Source organism: Glycine soja, chromosome 20 (genome assembly GCF_004193775.1).
Source record: "Glycine soja cultivar W05 chromosome 20, ASM419377v2, whole genome shotgun sequence".
Lineage (NCBI taxonomy): Eukaryota > Viridiplantae > Streptophyta > Magnoliopsida > Fabales > Fabaceae > Glycine > Glycine soja.
In genome coordinates this window covers 13,791,799-13,804,791 of record NC_041021.1, presented here as the reverse complement: position 1 = coordinate 13,804,791, position 12,993 = coordinate 13,791,799, and the positions used below count along the sequence as shown (strand labels likewise).

The 12,993-nt window shown below is 40.5% G+C and overlaps 1 non-coding gene across 1 annotated transcript; it reads right to left on the bottom strand.

Moving 5' to 3' along the window:
* Positions 1–3,146: 3,146 nt before the first annotated feature.
* On the bottom strand, positions 3,147–3,253 carry LOC114403942. Its single transcript, XR_003664709.1, has one exon. It is a non-coding gene; the product is annotated as a small nucleolar RNA R71 (small nucleolar RNA).
* Positions 3,254–12,993: the final 9,740 nt, after the last annotated feature.

The window sequence follows — 12,993 nt, the reverse complement described above, 5'->3', positions numbered from 1 at the left end:
AGGCTAAGCTGATATAGAGAGTCATGGGTCTGCACGTGCGCCCGGTGGTTGGCCGCCTGCTGGCGAACCAAATGTCGTAAATACCGCTCCGTGTCAAATGACCCAGCTGGGTCAGCCTGAGGAGGTGGCGGTGCGTCTGGGGCCTGAGGGTCGCCACCCTGTGCCTATCTAGCTGTGCAGTATTTTTATATGAAAGCGCGGGTGATCGGCGGTCGGATCACCTTACTTGGCGCGACAGGAACCCCGAACGACTGGCAGAGACCCGTGATCAGTGCCGGAAAACCCAAGGCCCTGTTAGACTTATCTAGGTCTAAAGGGTGCCTGGTAGGTGGCATACCTGCAAATAGATAAATGGCATCAGCGATCAACTGAGCCACATGAATGCTCATCCATGTCAGAATGGCATACACCAGCTGACACTTCGGCAAGGGGAGGTCGGAATTATGATCGCTGGGCTGGATGTTGCTGAGCAGCAACGTCATCCATATATGGGTCAGGGTAGTCACATTGGTGCGCATGATCCACACCTGTCTCTGATGTGCCATCATTTTCTTCTATTTTCTAAACCCTTTCTTCACCATTTTAATTATTGATTGGTCTTAATTGTCAATTAATTAGGCAGTTTTATTATTTGGGCTCATTTAGCTAATTTGATGTTTTTAATCTAATTTCAGGAATTAATGAAACATTGGGCTTAATCCGGATTTTGGTTGTGGACTTGAAAAGGGCAAATAAAGCAGCGCTTACCTTAGTTAATTTCTAATTAGGAAATTTCGCAATTTTATTTTATGTTGTTCAGTGTTTATTTCGTTTTGGGCCAGAGTATTGTAATAGGGCCCAGTGACTTTGAGTGACTCTTTTTAAATAGCTGCCTTGGGATTCGTGCAAGGGATTCTATTCTGTTATGCTATTCATTATTCAGAGCTTTGTTTTAGGGTTTTCGTTTTTCTGTTTTGATGCTTCTGAGTTCGTAATGCAATTTTACGTTTTCTGCTTCTAATTACAATTTCGTTCTTGCTTCTTCTTCTACTCTCATTTACGTTTCTTTTCCATTTTACATTTCTGTTCGTTTACGTTTCTGTTCATTTACGTTTCCGTTCATTTACGTTTCTGCTTCATGTTTCAATTGCGTTTTCTGTTTGAATCCATGGAAGGCTAGATTTTCTGGTGTTGTTTCCTTTTGAGGACGAAGCCCAACTCTCTTTGAGGTTTCGCTTGTAATGTGGTTTCCTGGCAGTTCTCCCTTCACCAGTATCCCAAATTCGTGAATATTAATCAGTGCACGCTTCGTGTTCGATTAATTGCCTCTGAGCCTAACTTGCGTTCATGCTTAATGGACGAAGGGCTAACTGGTGTATGTGGTGCCTAATCACGTATTGAAAACCCTAAGTTGATTTTCTCTTAGTAAATTGAAATAGGGTTGGATTAAGTGGTTGACTGTAAGGGACGAATTCTCCATAACCCAGGATAAGAGAATGACTTCTGAATCAGAGGAAACAACCCGTTTTTAATATTAGTAGTTTCATATTCCAGCTTACTTGTTCTGCTCTTTAATCACAAAACAAACAAACCCCCCCCAATCGTTACTATTACTGCAAGTATATTATGAACATTTGGTTTGTCACTGCTCGTTGGGAAACGACCTAGGATCACTTCCTAGTTACTGCATTTTCATGTTTATTTGATTCGGGTACGGCCTCGATCAAATTTGGCGCCGTTGCCGGGGAGCAGTGTCCAAAGGTTCATAATAGCTAGCTAGTGTTGTGTGTTTAATCCTTTCGTGTTTTATGTTTAATTGTTAGTATTGTGTTAGTATGTGTGTTAGTGTTGTTTAGTGTCCTGGTATTTTGTTTAATGTGTGTTCTATTTCAGTTTTTCCATTAAGCGTTTCCCCTGTTTCAGTCTTGGGTGTTTTGCTGTGAAGATTGTGCTTGCGGCAAAAACAGAGTAGTAGTAGAAATCAATTAGAGATGGATTTTAGCGACCACCCATGCTGAATTATTTGAGATTTTTTGTTTTAGTAGCTAGGGTTGTTATTTTTGGCTGAATTTTTTTGTGGTAACTTCTTTTAATCCATATTTTGTGAGAAAAATAGCTAGAGCCTTTAGTTTGGTCAGATTTGAAAGTTCCAAAAAACTAGCAAATTTTGTGTTTGTCAAAACTTTAAACGGCCATAACTTTTGCTCCGGTTATCAGAATCGCAATTATTATATATGCATTTGGGGTAGAAAAAAATTTCCTATGCCGTGGCAGCCCGCTGTAGGCAGGCTGAGGTCTCCATCGTCCAAAAAAAGCGATTCTGTCAAAAGTTTTTTTATTTTTCAAGTTTTATTCACTTATTTTTCTTAACTTACCATTTTTAGCTTTCATAGTTAGACTTTGAATTTTTGTCTGAAATTTTTTGTGCTATCTTCTCATCATTTTATAAGGTTGCTCAAAAAATTTCAAGTCATTTGGATATCATTTGAGGGTAGCTATAGTTCAAACCTACACCTTTATTTACATGACAAGGCAACTAGTTGTGTGCATGCTGAATGTAGTGTATGACTAGAGGCAATCCATCTGACTTACAACCCTTTGATCCTGAGATAGATAGGACATTTCATAGATTAGTTAGGCATCATTTTATACCTTTTGATCATTCTGAGCATTCCATAACTGGTGAATCTGTGCATTCTGTTATTGGTGATTTTGAACATCCTGATCTTGAGCATTATAATTTTGAGCATTCTGATTCTGAGCATTCTGATTTTGCACATTCTGAGAACATGGCACAACCTCCACCTTGTGAGAGGACTCTAAGGGAAATGGCTGCACCTGATTTCACCTACGAAAGCTTGTGCATCCAATACCGTGATGAGGATGTCCCATATGTTGTTAAAACTGGACTGATTCATTTGCTTCCAAAGTTTCATGGCCTTGCAGGTGAAGACCTGCACAAACATTTGAAAGAATTTCACATTGTCTGCTCCACCATGAAACCCCCAGATGTCCAAGAGGATCACATATTTCTGAAGGCTTTTCCTCATTCATTAGAGGGAGTGGCAAAGGACTGGCTGTATTACCTTGCTCCAAGGTCCATCATGAGCTGGGATGACCTTAAGAGAGTATTCTTAGAGAAATTTTTCCCTGCTTCCAGGACCACAGCCATCAGGAAGGATATCTCAGGTATTAGACAACTCAGTGGAGAGAGCCTGTATGAGTACTGGGAGAGATTTAAGAAACTATGTGCCAGTTGCCCCCACCATCAGATTTCAGAACAGCTTCTTCTCCAATATTTTTATGAAGGACTCAGTAATATGGAGAGAAGTATGATAGATGCTGCCAGTGGTGGAGCCCTTGGAGACATGACTCCTGCTGAAGCCAAAAATTTAATTGAGAAGATGGCCTCCAACTCCCAGCAGTTTAGCGCCAGAAATGATGCCATAGTCATTAGAGGAGTGCATGAGGTAGCTACAAACCCATATGCATCATCTGAAACTAAGAAGCTTGAAGGCAAACTGGATGCATTGGTTAACTTGGTAACCCAACTGGCCTTGAATCAGAAATCTGTACCTGTCGCAAGGGTTTGTGGTTTGTGCTCCTCTGCTGACCACCATACAGACCTTTGCCCTTCCATGCAGCAACCTGGAGCAATTGAGCAGCCTGAAGCTTATGCTGCAAATATTTACAATAGACCTCCTCAACCTCAGCAGCAAAATCAACCACAGCAGAGCAATTATGACCTTTCCAGCAACAGATACAACCCTGGATGGAGGAATCACCCTAACCTCAGATGGTCCAACCCTCAACAACAACAACAGCAGCCTGCTCCTTCCTTCCAAAATGCTGCTGGCCCAAGCAGACCATACATTCCTCCACCAATCCAACAACAGCAACAACCCCAGAAACAGCCAACAGTTGAGGCCCCTCCACAACCTTCCCTCGAAGAACTTGTGAGGCAAATGACTATGCAGAACATGCAGTTTCAGCAAGAGACCAGAGCCTCCATTCAGAGCTTAACCAATCAGATGGGACAATTGGCTACCCAATTGAATCAACAACAGTCCCAGAATTCTGACAAGCTGCCTTCTCAAGCTGTCCAAAATCCCAAAAATGTCAGTGCCATTTCATTGAGGTCGGGAAAGCAGTGTCAAGGACCTTAACCCGTAGCACCTTCCTCATTTGCAAATGAACCTGCCAAACTTCACTCTATTCCAGAAAAAGGTGATGACAAAAATTTACCTAACAATTTTTGTGCAGGTGAATCTTCTTCCACAGGTAATTCTGATTTGCAGAAGCAGCACATTCCCCCTCTTCCATTCCCTCCAAGAGCAGTTTCCAACAAAAAAATGGAAGAGGCAGAGAAAGAGATCTTGGAAACGTTTAGAAAGGTAGAGGTAAACATACCTCTGTTGGATGCAATAAAGCAAATTCCAAGATATGCCAAATTCTTGGAGGAGCTGTGCACTAATAAGCGGAAGCTTAAAGGAAGTGAACGGATTAGCATGGGCAGAAATGTCTCCGCATTGATTGGTAAATCTGTTCCTCAAATTCCTGAAAAATGCAAAGATCCAGGTACATTCAGCATACCTTGTATTATAGGGAATAGTAAGTTTGACAATGCCATGCTAGATTTAGGAGCCTCTGTTAGTGTTATGCCTCTGTCGATTTTTAATTCTCTATCTCTAGGTCCCTTGCAGTCAACTGATGTGGTAATTCATTTAGCTAATAGAAGTGTTGCCTACCCTGTTGGTTTCATAGAAGATGTCTTAGTTAGAGTTGGTGAACTGATTTTCCCTGTTGATTTTTATATCTTGAATATGGAAGATGGATTTTCTCAAGGATCAGTTCCTATCATTCTAGGCAGACCCTTTATGAAAACTGCTAGAACTAAGATAGATGTTTATGCAGGCACACTGTCTATGGAATTTGGTGACATAACTGTTCGTTTTAATATTCTGGATGCTATGAAATACCCATCTGAAGATCTTTCTGTATTTCGTGCTGAAATAATTGACCATGTTGTTGATGAATACATGACTGATCTTTATTCTAATCTGCATGCCTCTCACTCTTCATGCATTGAGTCTAAAATTGTACTTGATCATATGTCTGAATTTGATGCTGAGAGTGAATCTGAGAGTGATATTGATTGCATGCCTGGTGGTGGTGTTTTACCTCTTGAGATTGATTTCATAGAGTCAGATAGGACTAACCATGTTTCAGGAAGTACACATACCTCTGACTTTCTTTATGAGGTAAAGGCCGAGAAACCATCCCCTTCCACCACTGTCCAGCCGACCACACCAGAATTGAAGCCTCTGCCATCAAATTTAAAATACGCTTACTTGGATGATAGCAAGAGTTTTCCAGTGATTATATCTGCCTCCCTTGCTGATGAGCAAGAGGAGAAGTTGTTGTCAGTTCTCAAGAAGCATAAGAAGGCTATAGGCTGGACCCTGGCGGACATTCCTGGTATTAGCCCATCCACATGTATGCATCGAATAAATTTAGAGGATGGAGCTAAACCGATAAGACAACCACAGAGAAGACTCAACCCGGTGATTCTTGATGTAGTGAAGAAGGAGATAACCAAGCTTTTGCAAGCTGGAATCATTTATCCTATCTCCGATAGCCAATGGGTGAGTCCCGTCCAGGTAGTCCCGAAGAAGACTGGCCTCACAGTGATCAGAAATGAGAAGGAGGAGCTGATTCCTACTCGAGTGCAGAACAGTTGGAGAGTCTGCATTGACTATAGGAGGCTGAACCAGGTTACCAAAAAGGACCATTTTCCCCTGCCATTCATTGACCAGATGCTTGAACGCCTGGCAGGTAAATCCCACTATTATTTCCTTGATGGTTTTTCTGGTTATATGCAAATTACTATTTCTCCTGAGGATCAGGAAAAGACCACATTCACCTACCCCTTCGGCACTTTTGCTTATAGGAGGATGCCTTTCGGCCTGTGCAATGCCCCTGGTACCTTCCAGCGGTGCATGATTAGTATTTTCAGTGATTTTTTAGAAAATTGCAAAGAGGTGTTTATGGATGATTTCACTGTATATGGATCCTCTTTTGATGGTTGTTTGAATAGTTTGGAAAAAGTTTTGAATAGATGCATTGAAACTAACCTTGTTCTAAATTTTGAAAAATGTCATTTTATGGTTGAGCAAGGTATAGTTTTAGGCCACATTATTTCCAATAAGGGTATTGAAGTAGATCCTGCAAAAATATCTGTTATTTCACAATTGCCTTACCCCTCTTGTGTGCGAGAGGTGCGATCTTTTCTTGGTCATGCAGGATTCTACAGGCGCTTTATAAGGGATTTTAGCAAAGTAGCCCTTCCACTGTCCAACTTGTTGCAAAAGGAGGTGGAGTTTGACTTTAATGACAAATGCAAAGAGGCTTTTGATTGCCTCAAAAGAGCGTTGACTACCACCCCCATCATCCAGGCACCCGATTGGACAGCCCCTTTTGAGCTTATGTGTGATGCATCAAATTATGCATTGGGGGCTGTCCTTGCTCATAAAATTGATAAATTGCCCAGGGTGATATATTATGCTTCTAGGACTTTAGATTCTGCCCAAGCAAATTATACTACTACTGAGAAAGAGCTTCTAGCCATAGTTTTTGCTCGTGAAAAATTTCGATCTTATTTGCTTGGTACTCGCATTATTGTTTATACTGACCATGCAGCTCTAAAGTACTTGTTGAAGACGGCTGATTCTAAGCCTAGGTTGATCCGATGGATGCTCTGGCTCCAAGAGTTTGACTTGGAGATCCGTGATAGGAGCGGAGCACAAAATCTAGTTGTTGATCATTTGAGTCGGATCGAACGTGTCTCTGATGCAGATTCACCTATTCGGGATGATTTCCCGGATGATCATTTGTATATATTGTATAGTATTTCTGACTCTCTTTCTACTCCCTGGTTTGCTAACATTGTCAATTATTTAGTTGCCTCTGTTTTTCCTCCCTTAGCATCTAAGGCCCAAAAAGATAAAATTAAAAGTGATGCTAAGCATTTTATTTGGGATGACCCCTACTTGTGGAAATTGTGCAGTGATTAGGTCATTAGACGGTGCATTCCAGATCATGAGACTGACTCAGTCCTGCAGTTCTGTCATTCTTCCGCATCGGGAGGTCATCTGGGTGTTCAAAGGACAGCTCGCAAAGTGCTTGATTGTGGTTTTTATTGGCCCACCATCTTTAAAGATGCGTGGAAGATCTGCAGCACTTGTGAGCAGTGTCAGAGAGCAGGAAATACACTTACATGGCGACAACAAATGTCTCAGCAACCTATGCTATTCTGTGAGGTGTTTGATGTCTGGGGTATAGATTTCATGGGTCCTTTTCCTGTCTCTTTTGGTTATGTTTACATTCTCCTTGCAGTTGACTATGTTTCAAAATGGGTGGAAGCCAAGCCCACTAGAACTAATGATGCTAAAGTTGTCGCAGACTTTGTCAGGTCTAATCTGTTTTGCAGGTTTGGAGTACCTAAAGCAATTGTTAGTGATCAAGGAACCCATTTTTGCAACAGGACAATGCATGTCCTGCTTAAAAAGTACGGGGTGGTACACAGGGTATCCACACCATACCACCCCCAGACCAATGGACAGACAGAAATTTCTAACCGAGAAATCAAGCGAATTTTAGAGAAGATTGTGCAGCCAAGCAGGAAAGATTGGAGTACCAGGCTTGATGATGCTCTCTGGGCACATCGGACTGCCTACAAAGCACCCATAGGAATGTCTCCTTATCGGGTTGTCTTTGGAAAGGCATGTCATCTTCCAGTGGAAATTGAGCACAAAGCTTACTGGGCAGTGAAGACTTGCAACTTCTCTATGGATCAAGCTGGTGAAGAAAGAAAGTTGCAACTGAGTGAGTTAGATGAAATCCGCCTAGAAGCCTACGAGAACGCCAAGTTCTACAAAGAAAAGACCAAGAAGTTCCATGATAGCATGATAGTTAAAAAAGACTTCGTTGTTGGGCAAAAAGTGTTATTGTATAATTCTAGGCTTGGACTCATGAGTGGTAAGTTGAGGTCTAAGTGGATTGGTCCTTTTGTTGTTACTAATGTTTTTCCTTATGGTACAGTTGAGATCAAAAGCGACTCCACAAACAAGAGCTTCAAGGTCAACGGACATCGACTTAAGCCATTCCTCACGAACCCTTCTTTAGTGGACGTAGTGGTGGAAGAGACTTCCTTACTCCACCCTACTCTTCCTCCACCATGACTTAGGGAGTTTTTCTTTTCCTATCTCCTTCTTTTCTTTTATTACACTTGTCCGATTCTCTTTGATGATTTAATTGTTTTTAATCTTTTAATTGTGCTACATTGAGGACAATGTGTTGTTTAAGTATGGGGGGGGAGTGTTCTTTGATTTTGCTAGTTTTGTTGGTTTTGTTAATTTGTTAGTTGTGTTAATTTTTTAATGTTGTTAGTTTCGTCGGATTTTTAGTTTAATATTTTGGGTCAATTTTGTGTGCACGTACGACTTTGCATGTTTTTCTTTGAATTATAGGATATGTTCAAGAAATGGGTAATTGTTTTGAAAATAAAAGTTCTGGACATTTTGTGACTTGAAATCCTTGATTCTTCTCTACATGTCATGATAGTTTTGAAAGCTCAATTTGAAAGTGATAATTTTACCTTTGTGAGAATTTGAGCCATCCATCATTATAATCATTTGGTGTGTTTTGCCCCATTGATTGCTTGCACAATAGCCTTGGCTTGATTCTTGTTGATGCGTCCTAATTCACATGCATATTTGGAAATGATTAAGGCAATTTTGTTCGTATAAGCTTCTAGCCAAATGGACTTACCTTGAATTAATTCCTTTGATAGCCCTTTTGAGCCTTGTTTCCCTTTCCTTGTTTTGAAGCTCACTACAAGCCTTAAGTGAAAAACCATGATATTACCATATCCTTAAGGAATTTTGGAGCTTTGGAATTGTTTTGGGAATAAGTGTGGGGGGTTTTTGTTTCATTGGACAACTTGTTTTGTTGGCTATGCTTCATGATGTTTTTTGGGCCATACTTGATGTACATTGTATATTGGTTAAATGTTGGACATGTTGAATGAAATGTTGTTTCTCAAAGGCTATAGAGTAAAAAAAAAAAAATTCGAAAAAAGAAAAAGAAAAGCAATAAAGTTGAGTGAATAAGATCTTAAATGGCACAAGAATGATGAAACTCTTGGTTCTACTCTTCATGTTTAAATTTTATCTTTATTTTTTTTATTTTCTTATTTTTTCTTAATATGCACTTATTCCCCATTGTTCCTCTATCCCTTTGGGATTTAGCCACTTATTCCATATTTTTCCATACCTTGTCCTTGGCCCCATTACAACCTTAAAAGACCTTTTGATCCTCATGTGCTTGTGTTTATGGGTTGATTGTCAATTTTAGAATCTTGCCAAGTTTATGTGGTGTTTTCTTTCATGGGTGCTTTGAGGTTAAATAGTAGCCTAGACACTTGAGAGATAGAGTGTATATCTTGTGAGACTTTATCACTTTTCATTCTTGAGTTGATTAACTATTTTGCCATGATTGGGTTGCTTGGATGATTTTCATGAATGTCTTGACTTTTTGGATCTCCTTATGTTAGATGTTACCCATTCCTTTCATTCCTTGATGTTCATTGAGAAATATGTGAATGTTTTTGTTTGTCTCCCTTTGATATCCTTGGATTTTGTTCTTTGTTTCATTTTGCCCATGAGTGCAAAAGGCTAAGTATGGGGGGTTTTGATGTGCCATCATTTTCTTCTATTTTCTAAACCCTTTCTGCACCATTTTAATTATTGATTGGTCTTAATTGTCAATTAATTAGGCAGTTTTATTATTTGGGCTCATTTAGCTAATTTGATGTTTTTAATCTAATTTCAGGAATTAATGAAACATTGGGCTTAATCCGGATTTTGGTTGTGGACTTGAAGAGGGCAAATAAAGCAGCGCTTACCTTAGTTAATTTCTAATTAGGAAATTTCGCAATTTTATTTTATGTTGTTCAGTGTTTATTTCGTTTTGGGCCAGAGTATTGTAATAGGGCCCAGTGACTTTGAGTGACTCTTTTTAAATAGCTGCCTTGGGATTCGTGCAAGGGATTCTATTCTGTTATGCTATTCATTATTCAGAGCTTTGTTTTAGGGTTTTCGTTTTTCTGTTTTGATGCTTCTGAGTTCGTAATGCAATTTTACATTTTCTGCTTCTAATTACAATTTCGTTCTTGCTTGTTCTTCTACTCTCATTTACGTTTCTGTTCCATTTTACATTTCTGTTCATTTATGTTTCTGTTCATTTACGTTTCCGTTCATTTACGTTTCTGCTTCATGTTTCAATTGCGTTTTCTGTTTGAATCCATGGAAGGCTAGATTTTCTGGTGTTGTTTCCTTTTGAGGACGAAGCCCAACTCTCTTTGAGGTTTCGCTTGTAATGTGGTTTCCTGGCAGTTCTCCCTTCACCAGTATCCCAAATTCGTGAATATTAATCAGTGCACGCTTCGTGTTCGATTAATTGCCTCTGAGCCTAACTTGCATTCATGCTTAATGGACGAAGGGCTAACTGGTGTATGTGGTGCCTAATCACGTATTGAAAACCCTAAGTTGATTTTCGCTTAGTAAATTGAAATAGGGTTGGATTAAGTGGTTGACTGTTAGGGACGAATTCTCCATAACCCAGGATAAGAGAATGACTTCTGAATCAGAGGAAACAACCCGTTTTTAATATTAGTAGTTTCGTATTCCAGCTTACTTGTTCTGCTCTTTAATCACAAAACAAACAAACCCCCCCCCAATCGTTACTATTATTGCAAGTATATTATGAACATTTGGTTTGTCACTGCTCGTTGGGAAACGACCTAGGATCACTTCCTAGTTACTGCATTTTCATGTTTATTTGATTCGGGTACGGCCTCGATCAGTCTCCCAGCAGCAGTCCGGGCAAAATCCTGCCCCGGTATACACAGCAACTAGGCGATGGCCTCCTCATCAAACCCATCGGCCTGATTCCTCCTCTGTAGGCCAAGCATTGGCATAAAATTCCAGGACTATGTCTAGGTCAAACTTGACCATGGGGGTAACCAGCGATGCCCACCGCCGGTGAACTATCTCTTCCTGGAAGTCGGTATACTCATCATCCCTGAGCTGGACGCGTCTCTCCCGGTGGAATGACCATCCCTTGATGGCCTCAAAACGCTGCTGGTGTTCAGCGCTTCGGAAGCGATGGTTGTCATACTCAGGAGCGGCATTGGTCCCTTCAGCCGCTTTGTCCTTCCTGGATCTCTTTGCAGGAAGCTTTCTCAGAGCCATTTCCTGCGAGGACAAACATTTTGGGAAGTTAGTCTTACAAGATAATGCTTACCTTAACACAAAAATGGCATGCTAACTCTTCCAATTTAGAATGAACTCATGCACACGTTTAACGTAACACATTCATGCACATGCATATGTGTAAAATATCCTATTATTTATGTCAACATACAAGGATATCCAACCATTCTAGTTACCACACATATATATACATCTTTGATAAGAACACACATTTTCGTGCTCAAGGCATTGTGTAAAAATTTACACTTAACCACATCCTAAATATTTTGCTATCACAAACTACCTACACATATTTGAAGTATTTATCATACGAATTTTGTTGTTTCACTCACATTTATTTATATGCACATTGGAAAGCTAATTACGTCATGCACATACTTGCATTTGAAAAGGAAATTCCAGGCCATCATATATTCATTTAGGAAGCGTCCTAGGCCCTTTTTAACATAGGTACATTTTCCAAAAGGCTCCAAATGCTACCTATCCTCAAATACGCATATGTTGAAAGACATTTTTCTGCTACTCATTCACACTTTGCAAGGAATTTTATGCCATATATTCACATATATACACACCATTGAAAGGTGTTTTCCATGCTACCTATATTTACACACATATTTACATACCATCGAAAGGTATTTTCCATGCTACCTAGGTGCAAAGTACCCCTCATGGGGCAGCCCAAATTCGGGTAAAAACTCTCACAAGCATATCCTAACTTTCATGCCTTTCTACTTTTAAAACCAAAATTCAGATTTTTAGACATAAGCCATGTTTCCTTGCATTGAAACTAAAAGCTTGGGTTCTTAAGCTTAGAACTGCATGTGGGCATCTATTTCGAATCCTCTATGTTGTCCCTATGTACATAAAACAGTCCCACCACCCCAATCTTACAAAACTATATCCACATGTCATTGGGGCATTTCACCGAGCACTTGGTGGGCGCGTGTTTAGGCATAAACAGTCCCACGCGTGTTTCAGAATACCACATAGGCCTAAGGCCATCCCCTACAACCCCTCAACTCTAACAAATCAAGCATAAACAAACCCAAAACTGCCCCACAAATATGAGCACATTCTCATAATTTAGAGCACCAAAAGATGAACAAAATACACCAATGGAAAGCTAAAAACTCAAGGATTGAATACTTACTTGCTGGAGTGAGTAGGAATACCAAAAACGAAAGCAAAATGTGACCAAAAGTGGCTTGGGGGAGCAAAAACCGAAGCCTCGTGAATTTTCTCCTTTTGAATGAGGGGGGGGGGGGGAGTTTCTTAGTGCAGAAAACGTCCCCCTCCCCCATTTTTTATAATCTGGTGCAGGGGTTGCTCGCCCAGGCGAGCTAACCTACAATTTTTTTTAGGGGAGCCATAACCATGGTTCCCCCCCCCCCTCCTTTTTACAGGTTAGCGTTTTCCTACTCAAACCTACTTAAGTTAGAAATAGGCATCGATTACTTATTCAACATAACAATAGTAAAAATACTATGAATTCAAAGGATACTGGGCTGCCTTGCAGCGACGTGCTCTGCTTGTCCAGCGCCGGGAAGGGACGAAGATCGGTCGGTCGTGACCCTATCTTCCATTTGCACCCGTCCCTAAGTACCTGCAAGTAGGAAACAAACAATGTGCGGCCAATCCTGACCGGGTCATTGTCTTACCTTGGTTGATTTCTGCCGTC